Source organism: Carassius auratus, unplaced genomic scaffold (genome assembly GCF_003368295.1).
Source record: "Carassius auratus strain Wakin unplaced genomic scaffold, ASM336829v1 scaf_tig00047652, whole genome shotgun sequence".
Taxonomy (NCBI): Eukaryota; Metazoa; Chordata; class Actinopteri; order Cypriniformes; family Cyprinidae; genus Carassius; species Carassius auratus.
Genome location: NW_020527043.1, coordinates 30,832 through 42,500, shown reverse-complemented (window position 1 = coordinate 42,500; position 11,669 = coordinate 30,832). Strand labels below are relative to the sequence as shown.

The window sequence follows — 11,669 nt, the reverse complement described above, 5'->3', positions numbered from 1 at the left end:
GGTATGATGCAAGGAAATGATACATAGCCTTTTGATAATTTAATTTAAAGAAATTGCTTATGCTCATCAAGTGTGACCAAAAATACAGGCGGCTCATCTGGGAAAGCACAGCTTCTCCAACACTTTGAGGTGAAAATGAGGACAATGTAATGTTATTAAAATTCACAATTCATGTCTCAGAATGTGTATTTCTGGTTTATTATTTCACAGTTCTAATGCCTTAACGTGAAAGCACTGTTTTTCTATCGTGTATGTGCCGAATCTGCTGATGTAATTACAAACGCTAAATGATACAGAAGGGGAGTTGAGCTCTTGTGCTGCTGTTGGTAAAAATGAGCCAATCACCATCGAATGTTCACTTACAGCGCCGAGGAGTGTTTAATAGTCATGGGCCGGTATGAGATTTTGACGGTATGATAACCTGGAGCAAAAATATCACAGTTTTACGGTATTGTTGTTACAGCTCTGAAATGTGTTATTTTTAAGTAAAACTTGATATAATATATTTTGTTTTTGACCAAAATACAGAACATAAGAAACAGTAGAACTAGTTTGTTTCTTTGATTTGTTTCCTAAAAATAAACAAATTAAAGACTGAGATATTTATTTAACCTAAATCTGTAATTAGTTATTTAATTTTAGTTATATAACTCATATACATATAATTTATATAATTTAGTTTTATAATAATAATCATCCACATAATTTGATTGAATAATAACCCATTTTGAACAAAAACAGAATGCTCTGACAAGTTTTGTGAAATTATACCATGTTAACTTTTGAGAAGACAGTCAGCTACCCTCAGAAACACATTCATATAAACCCCAAAATCAATATTGATGATTTTCTTTCAATAGTTAGTGCCTGCTACAGTATTTTTCTCTGTGTGTCAGTTTTCAGCGTCTCTGGCCTGTGTTAACAGGCATTGATAGACTTCATATTAATGACATAAATGACAAATGTGGCCACTTGAGTGACAGGTGGATTGCCGCTGCTGTCACTGCCGTCGAGCTAGTTGGGCGTGGCTTCAGCAACCAGATCCCGCCTTTTTTCAGGCACGAGAGTTCTGCCCTTAATTATGCAGAACTTTAAGGCTTAATATAATATAAATGGAACAGTTGTCATGAAGGGCAAAAATATCTATATAGACCAAAATACATTTTTTCACTGATAATGTAATGTACCAGTAACATATGAGTAGTGATATTGAATATTTAATCACCGACAGATTTACCAAGCTGTCATTCAAACAGTATATATACAAATTAAAAATAAAAGGAGCTAGAACACGACTAAGCTGGATGTAGGCTACAGCGGTCATCTTAATTAAATAGCACAACAGGAAGCTCTCTTTTAACACAGACTTTTAAGAAGGGATGGATGTTTGCTTCAAGTGATAAGACAGGTAAGTGAAGTTATATTATCTTGCTGTATGTGTCATTCTCTTTAATGAGAATATTACTACATTTAAGTTAGAAACTTAATGCTAACTGAATCTATAGAGTCAAAGGGAAATCACTCAAAACTGCTGTGTTCCTGAGAGCTTCGAGAGACCAATGGTATTTCATTGTGGCTTGGCTTTGCATGTTATTTGCACCTGGGTCAAATTTTGCATCGCTTGATCCATAGCAAATTTGAGCAATTTAATATGGAAACAAAGCATTTATTGCCAATATATTATCATTTACTTGTCAACGACCAATTTAAGTAACAGGTACTGTATGAATTGTTTGGAAATACTGAAGCACAGACAAAGCACAATGTAATCATGTCATTCTGCCTTCACTCACTGCTGATGGCGTATATGATGTGAGAGCTGCAAAGATAAAGTGTGTGAGGTCATAGCTGGACCACAACCTCCCGCCTCCACCCTGTGTGTGATTTAACACCCACAAAAGGAACGTAGGAAGTGGATAGAAATTATAAACGAAACAGGATGTCTAAAGGTCACAAACAATGTTGTACAAATACTCAGGACCCACAGCCTTGTGGTTGGAGAAGCCACATTAAAACAAACAAACGCCGTCAGACCCTTGTCACTGAAATCTCAGTTCTCGTTAAATGAAAGCATTGTTTGTAGAAGAGGGTGGAGAGCTTTGATCATGAAAAGAAAGTAAACCAAAAAACATCCCTGGCAATATTACCAGAGATGCTGATGGGGCATATGCTCCATGGTCATATTGTCGGCCTGTGAAATTGCAGATACACAATATTATCTCGCTAATTTATTTAAGTATTTACTTACATTCATAGCTGGAGAATAAACCAACTCCAGGGTCAGGCTAAAATAAGTTTAACCTGTTAAATGTCACCCCGTCCCGTATACAGGACACCTACGTTGACTATACTATATTACAATCAAATTTAATCTAATCTTGACAAACTATATATCGTTTGAAAGGTCTAAGACTCCCAAATATATATTATACCAATATTTTTTGTTAAAAATTATGTAGGAAAAGTAATAGATCAATTTATGACAAGAGTGCACCCTCAGAAATCTACATTACAAAAGCAGCTTTGACCTTTGTTTAAAAAAAAAGACTTCCTCGTTGCCTTTTTCTCTATCACATTTTAGAAATCATCAGAAGTTATATATCACTTGAAAACATAAAATCTCAAAATTCATCCTACAAAACCCATTTTAAAATCAGACGTTGCATTACCATGTAAATGGCACATCAAAATCATGTTACAAAATGTTTTCAGTCATGAATTATAAAAATTTAGGTTTGTATCATATACATTCAAGTCTATCTTCAAAAACGTGAGTGACAGTTATCAGGTTAATGTAAGTGTAACCTATTAACTACACATTATATCTTTTTAGCCATGTCATAATGTTTAATGTTTGATGTTTCTGAATTTGTATTAAACAATTTAACAAAAAGTTACTAATTATATTGCTTAGGTTTCCTCAGTTATACAGTAGCTACAGAAAACAGAGCAAGGACAATTTACATCAAAAAACATCATCACTGACTTCAATCTAGAGTGAGTTTAAAAACCCTCCAAATATAATCAGTGAGGCAGTCTACACTGTATAATAGAGATGTTCCGATACCCTTTTTCTCTTCCCGATACCGATTCCGATACCTGGGCTCAGGGTATCGGCCGATACAGAGTACTGATCCGATACCTGGGTGTGTATCTGTATATAGAGCTGTATATACTACTAGCCCTGTGTAAATTGCTAGAATTATTTTATGGTGTGCTTCAGCCTGATCCCTTAATAAACCATGAACAAATACATGGTTAACTACTGTATTCATTACAGTATTTTTATTATCTGACATGAATTTGACAGTATTATTTATCTTCTTCAGCGAAAAAGAACTTCAAATGCAGCCAAAAATCTAACACCGCAAACTAAAAAATATAACTGTATAAAAAACTCCAACAAATAAGTCTAGGAATATAAAAAATTATATATCAATCAGATAATCTCTTTACAACAAAACAAGTAAAAAACAAGCAACCGTCTAGGCATAATTATTATTATTAATAGAGACGTATTATTATTACTACATAGAGACATAGCTAAATCAATTGTAGGCTACAACAGTAGCTTAATATAGTCAATTTACTCATGTTAAACCAAACATTTATTTTAATGGGCTGCCATGAAGATCTTTGAGCTTCTGTGTTTATGATATGACCATTTTCTCAAATGAAACGGTAAATTATCATGAAGTGACGGTATATGCGTTCGTGTCCTCATATAGTGACACACGGCAGAGACTACAGAACAGCGAGCTCCCGCGCATCTGCGCCCGTCACCCACAGAGATGTACAATTTGCAGGAGTAATATTTAAATAATATTTTGCAGTTTAATATTCATAGACACCAGTATATATTCGGCTACTGTCTGAAGCCCTGCACTTTGACTAACACGGAAGTAACTGAACGCAGTTGCGGGTACCGAATATACTTGGGAGCTGGTAACTACCGGTACTTCAGAGACATACTGCTAACCAGTGATCTATAATATAGAAGAGGCTTCACTGTTTGTTGGCAGTTTAGAACGCAATGAGCGATCCAGTCATATATAGACCAGTGCTGCTAACGCGTCTTCATTCCTTCTTCGCTGCTCTAAACAGGGGTTGCTTGTGGCAACACAGCACAACTTCCTGTATTTGCAATGCATTCTGAGCAGCAAAGAAGAACCGTGCAGCGTTTAGACAAAGCTAGCGGTCATAACTAGGTCTTGTTTAAGAAAATGGTATCGGATCGGTATATGGGTTCATGTACTCGCCGATGCAAGAATTTGTTGTGGTATCGGAGATATTTCCGATACTAGTCTAATCTACTGTATAAATCTCTTGTATTGCATGTACATCTGCACTTCATTGTTTATGATAAGAGAATTCACGAAAGAGCAGAATTCAGTCAGCGATTCAGTCACTCAACAACAAAACTCAGGTGTTTCCGCGAGGACTCATCTGAACTCTTCTGATTGGCAATTGCATTCATCAACTCAACAGAATCATGTGTGATTGGTTATAACTTGCAACAGTGTAAAAACACATACAATTAAATTTAATGGAAAAAATAAGTGCATTCACACCGCCGATGTCGAGACAAAAATCGCTCTGGCCGCTCTGTTACTAACTTGGACACCTTGGTCCACATATCATTTATATTATATTTTTTATGTTTCAGTACGTAAACAGGGACACATAATAGATTATTGCAAACCCAACACAGCAAAAATCAACCTGTCCTATATTTTGCTTGAGAACTAATGTGTTCGGAGCTGCGTTCTCTGGAAACCTCTCAAGCGGTGGACCGCGTCATAGCTCATTACCATAAAGTTGACCTGATTTCAACCCTCTTCGACGCTCTCAGCGGCCAAGTCGAGCCGTGCCACTTCTCACCGCTGGTCAATGCCGACTCACATTGAAAATGAATGACTTACGGCCACTTTTACGCTCTTGACTGTGGCGGTGTGAACACACAGTAACAGTCTTGATATCGTCAAAGGCATCAGCATCAGGCAATATTTCTAATTATCGTTGATGCACAATACTATCATCTATCAGCACAACCGTAGAGGTTGCTACTGATTTCATTACCATATAGGGTTATATTTGTTTTACTTAATTTTAGCTATTTGCCAATTTATGTCATTTTATTTTATTAATGTATTATTTACTAATGACAAGAATGTAATCCATTTATATCTATTCGACAGATTACAAGCACCCAGAGTTCTTCCACATTCTGAGATATGTCGTCTGATGGTTGTCTTTTTGTACAGAAGGTCATGCAGGTCACATCAGTAGAGCCTTAAACAGCCAGATAGAGCATATACACTGTGGATAAACATCACACCATCACTGAACCTTCTTAAAGATATGATGGATTCTTGCTGGTACAGTTGTTTTACTTGACCAGCAAACATTTTTCTGGCTGTACGAAGTTTTCATTTTAATTTACATATATATATTTCATATATTTCAGTTATCAAAAAGATCACTGTTTTAGAAACACATTTTATGTGCCAGAATAAAAAAAAAAAAAAATGTTTTGTTTTCATTAACGGTTCAAATGTCATACAATGCAAACTTCTGAAGCTATCAACATTATTAGATGTCACCGTTTCAACAAATCTTCATCTATGCTAGTGAGCTAGATACCTTTAGCTTATTGTTACAGTCTACAATCAGTACAATAATGTTCAGTACAGCACCAAAGATAAGCATGAACAATACCCATGATGCATAAGATCTTGAACAACTATCTATGTTGCACAATCCATTTCTAACATGCCATATGAATTGGCAGTTTGTTACATAAGCACACATTATGTGGTCAATGGAGTACGTCTGTGACCATTCACCTGAGAATAGAGGACAAATGGCATTATGGTTTAATAAATCAATCTCATTCACTGACCCAGAGTCTGCAAGGACTTCCTTAAAGACTGAAAAGGAATCAACTACATTTCTATTAAATCTAAAAGAGCCTTCATTCGAAAGCACAACTTTTACAATATTAGGGAGTAGAGTTACAGCATGTTATTAAACCATTTTTTTTCTTAGAAAGGCCTCAAACTGATCAATATGTTTTATATAACAAAAAAAAAGAGGGCAAACCAATAGGAAACCAGTGAAAAGATCATGGGCCCTGATGGCCAAAAATGCTGACTATGTAGGTGCAAGGCATTACATTTTGAAACACAGCCATCATAATCATCATCATCATCATCTATTAAATTATGTTAGGGCAATTATTAATTCACGTATGAATCTCTGTAGCATTATAAAAACTAATACAAAAGCGAATAAATCTCACATTAACGTGACATTGAACACTTACTTAGGGCGCTTCATATCTGAGGGTGAAAGGCAGACAGACGAGTTTGCTACCCGTCTGGCAGGTTCGTGTGAAGAAAGTATGTTTGAAAGCACTTTGAATCGGGTCTTTAACATTAAATGACACATATGGCTCACAATGAGTTCTAATATTTGTAATATGAAGCTCTGGTGGACATTAAAGAGTCTGAAACTGGACACTTTTTCCAACTCATCACACAACTACTACTAAAAAAAAAAAAACACCAGAAAATGTTCGACATTAAATGTAGCATAAACAGCATGTACATGATAAGTTCTGTAACTATGTTCGAACTAACTATAAAGTGTAATTAAAGCATATAACATTAAAATGAGCAGACATTTGAGCAGTATCACAGGAGGTACTCACATTACACCACAGCATTATTGACTTTGCGAAATCTCCTGGGAGGAAAACATATCCTTTTCCATTGTCGTCTGAATTAACGTGATGACAGTCGGCTTTCGGGGTTTCTTTAAAGATTTCTGCAGTGTTTTATTGAGAATCTTTGACAACCTGTTGCTGTACGGCGCTGTCAGACAAACAACATGGCTGACGACGGACGTGCGTGAGCCTTTAAGAGCTGATGGGAGGGGCTGATGGGAGTGTGTTTCAGTGCAGTGCTGCTGCCCCCTCACTATCTACACAGTATCACACTCAATCTATGCGAGTTACTATCTATCTATCTATCTATCTATCTATCTATCTATCTATCTATCTATCTATCTATCTATCTATCTATCTATCTATCTATCTATCTATCTATCTATCTATACAAAGAATAAACTCTTTTTTAATATTGTATTTTAATCACTTCCTGTATATTTTATGGCGACAGGGTGACATGTTAAGCTTTGGCAAAACAAGTAAGCAAACTTATATGAAGAAAATTTCTCAGTTGAAAAGTCAGCTGTTACTCACCTCAGCAGTTGAAATTACCACCAGTGAAGATATAAAAAATGTAATGATGTCAATAATGGTGATGGCCTCTTCTTAAAGGGACAGATTCCGACAGGGTGGACAACCATTCAAGGGACATGGACAAACTCTTCTTTTTTATTAAATAAAAATATTGTTTTTATTACAAAATGATCAATACACTCAATTTGAGTAATGTCTTATTTAACAACATATTAATAGATAAACATTGTTTGTTTTTTTTGACTATTTTACTCTCATTCAAATTTAATGAGCAGTGCCTGGGACATAGCAAAACAACATACATCCTCTCATACAAAACTAAAGAAAATATTGAAAATGTATCTAAAGAGCCAAGTAATGCTTGTGTTATGAATAAAAAAAAAACTTAGCCTAATATAACACACCTTTCATAGTCATTTGTATGTTGAGTTATCATGGCAAGTGAGTTATTTATGTTCAGGACACCAAAATGCACCCTACAGTGATATTAAATATATAAATCTCTGGAAAACCAAGTTTTAATGAACTTGAGAAAAGAAAAACCAAAGCAAAGCAAATTTTCAAAAATTAAATATATTTTTTAAATCAAATGCCACATGAGGGCGCACTTTACCAGCATAATATTATACATTTCCAACTAGGTTTCCCAGTGAAACACTTTACTGTAACATTTTAGTGTGCTTCCTGTGAAGTGACATATCTATGACTTAATTATCTCTGTGAAGGTAAAAGTATGCACATATGGCTAACTTGTCTCTTGGAGCATCATCAATTTGGGCAAATGTCAGAGATTCGTCTACTCTCTCCTGATTTCATAAAAAAAAAAAAAAAAAAAAAAAAAAAAAACTCATGCATAAAAAAATTATAACTACGATGGGAAAAAGCAATTGCAGATTAACTACTTAAAGTACTCCCAGTGTTATACATAAGTTATGCATCTGAAGCTGGCGCGAGATCCTCAGTCCTGCTCATACTCCAGATCCTGATATTAGTCTGCTCCAGATTCCGGGGTTTGAGTTTGTCCTGATAACCGAGCCTCCAGAACAAAGTTTAAGAAAGCGCTCTACCAGAAGAATAAGGGCATGATCCTTTGAATAATGAGGCGGGATGTCAGGATGTTTGCAGAACAGGTTAAGACACCTGAATGGACAACAACACTTCACACTTCTAAAAAACAAGTGGACTAATTGCAATATAACAAACATATATAAAAATGCCGTTTCATAAGAGAATAGTGGAGCCCCGGAGCCTGGGCAGAATTAACAGAGAACGACTGGAAGTTAATGGTGATGTTTTTCCTTCCATGGATGCTGTGAATTGTCAAACTTTGATCAACATCCTCCGTCAGCTGTCCGATCTGTCGCGGCTCGCGAGCAGCATGTTTGCTGAGATCCAGACTGAATCAGCGCTGCTCGTCGTCAGTAAAGCTTCTGTCCTGCAGCACAGGCTGGATTCACTGCAGGACACTGTGCGACATCTCAACCACAAGAGGACCACAAGCCGTGAGTTCTTTACCTTCATGGATTCAACCACAATGTGGCAAGCATATTTCTAAAAACAAGCATTTATTCTTGTATGTTATAGTAGGCCTACTTACTTTTAAATTAGTAAGTAACCCAAAAAGTGATTTTAGATCACTATGCATCGATTAGATGAACTATTTATGAGTTACTAGGAGGCATTCTTATTCAGAATGCGACTGGAATCGATTCTGTGGAATAGCTAATTATATCTGTAACTAAGAAATAAAAAATTATTGAAGTACATTTTATAAAAAAATAAAATAAAAAAATAAACATATTTCAGTCTTTCTGCTTCCAAATTTCATGTTATGTGTTACATTCTTTGTGATTAGTTGTGCATTTTACTAGCAGTTTCTGAGTGAAAACAATTTAGCCATAGAATTCAGTGGCAAAACTGAGCAATTAATTACTGATAGCAATGGAATAGTTACCTGTTAGTAGCCTATAGTGACTGATTGAATATAGTTGCTACATAGTGTAATAATTACTAGTATTGGTAACCCTTTAGAATAAGGTTCCATTAGTATTTATAAGTCTTAGTTCATGTTAATTTCAACATTTACTGATGCATTATTTAAATCAAAAGTTGTGCTTGTTAACATTAGTTAATGCACTGTGAATTACCATGAACTAACAATGAATAACTGTATTTTCATTAACTAACATTAACCAAGATGAATAAATACAGTAATAAACGTATTATTAATTGTTTGTTCATGTTAATTAATACATTAACTAACATTAACTAATGGAACCTTATTCTAAAGTGTTACCCTAGTATTTACTGAACACTTAATTAAAATAAGTACTAATAAGATAAAATATGAGCTAGTTAATTTTAGGAATAAATGTTCCTATAATGTTCCTACAGCAGCGCATGATTCCAGATCATTAATTCCAAATTCCTTTGGATGCTTGGCTTTGTCTGGATGTGGAATTCCTATTAGACTTGTGCTGTGATGCACTTTTCTCATTGCACCTGTGGTCATCCGCCACTTTCACTCTATGTTTGTGAACTGCATCCAATTAGGACATAAATAAATAGAGGTTTTTGGGACAAACTACCGTGCCATGCAGTAATAATGGTTGGCACACCATTTGTTGAGGTCTTCTGGGTTTTCTTTCACCATTAAATGCAGAGTTTTTAGTCATGATGAATTATTTTGGAATGTAATCAGGATTTGTTCAAGATGGCAGAAGTGAATCCTCTTTTTTCCTTTTTCTCTGCATGCATATTTCTCTGTATCTTCATGGTCGTTATGTTGCACTTTCTGTTCAGCGATTCCCTGCGATGCTTTCACCTCCAAAGACAACAATGTGTGTTTTCACTGGCTCTACCTCCAGAACTAAGCCCAGAGTAAGGTGAGTGGAGTGCAGGAAGCAGAGCATAAGTGAATACATGTGTGCTTCAGACGTTCAGCCCTGGACAATATATTAAAAAGGTACTTAGAACAAGAAAGAGAATGATTCTTTGTCTGCTGCATGCTATGTAATGGAATCTACAGACACTGGACACCAAGGAAATAAAAGTCAAATGATCAGAGTAGTGAGTTTGCTGGCCAGTCAAGCACACCAACACCATGGTCATTTAACCAACTTTTGGTGCTTTTGGCGGTGTGGGCAGGTGCCAAATCCTGCTGGAAAATGAAATAAACATCTTCAAAAAGCTGGTAAATGGAAGGAAGCAAGAAGTGCTCCAACATTTCTTGTTAAACGGGTGCAGTGACTTCAGTTTTCAAAAAACACAATGGACCAACACCAGCAGATGACATTCCACCCCAAATCATCACAGACTGGACTTCAAGCAACTTGGGCTATGAGCTTCTTTACCCATTCTCCAGACTCCAGGACCTTGGTTTCCAAATGAAATACAAAACTTGCTCTCATCTGGAAAGAGGACTTTGGACCACTGGGCAACAGTCGAGTTCTTCTTAGGTAAGACGCCTTTGATGTTGTCTGTGGTTCAGGAGTGGCTTAACAAGAGGAATATGACAACTGTAGCCAAATTCCTTGACACGTCTGTGTGTGTGTGGCTCTTGATGCCTTGAACCCAGCCTCAGTCTATTCCTTGTGAAGTTCACTCAAATTCTTGAATCGATTTTGCTTGATAATCCTCATAAGGCTGCAGTTCTCTCGGTTGATTGTGCATCTTTTTCTTCCACACTTTTTCTTTCCACTCAACTTTCTGTTAACATGCTTGGATACAGCACTCAGTGAACAGCCAGCTTCTCTGGCAATGAATGTTTGTGGCTGACCCTCCTTGTGAAGGGTGTCAATGATTGTCTTCTGGACAACTGTCAGATCAGCAGTCTTCCTCATGATCGTGTAGCCTAGTGAACCAAACTGAGAGACCATTTTGAAGGCTCAGGAAACCTTTGCAGGTGTTTTGAGTTGATTAGCTGATTGGCATGTCACCATATTCTTATTTGTTGAGTGAATTGGTGGGTTTTTGTTAAATGTGAGCCAAAAATTATCACAATTAAAAGAACTAAAGACTTAAACTACTTCAGTCTATGTGCACTGAATTTATTTAATACATGAGTTTCACAATTTGAGTTGAATTACTGAAATAAATTAACTTTTCCATTTACTGAGATGCACCTTTATTTAATAATTGATTTGTATTGGATATACATGTAAATATGTTTTTTTTTTTACGTAGATTGGTATTTTATTGTTTTTATTTTTATTTTTTTACTATAAATAAATTAGGTTTCCACCCATTGCTTTATTTTATATATACTTTTATACTTAAAAAAGTAGTCTGAGACTTTTTTTTACTGGAAATTAGTTAAATCTTGAAAAATCTATGGTTAAAGGCAAGGATGCAACAAAATACAAAACATAGAAGTTTAAGAATCAATTAAGGAAAAATAAATAAA

The 11,669-nt window shown here is 35.7% G+C and overlaps 1 pseudogene; it reads right to left on the bottom strand.

Annotated features, from left to right (window-relative positions):
* The window catches only part of LOC113088935 (intersectin-2-like), a 37,904-nt pseudogene extending 30,982 nt beyond the window's left edge, over positions 1–6,922 (bottom strand).
* Positions 6,923–11,669: the final 4,747 nt, after the last annotated feature.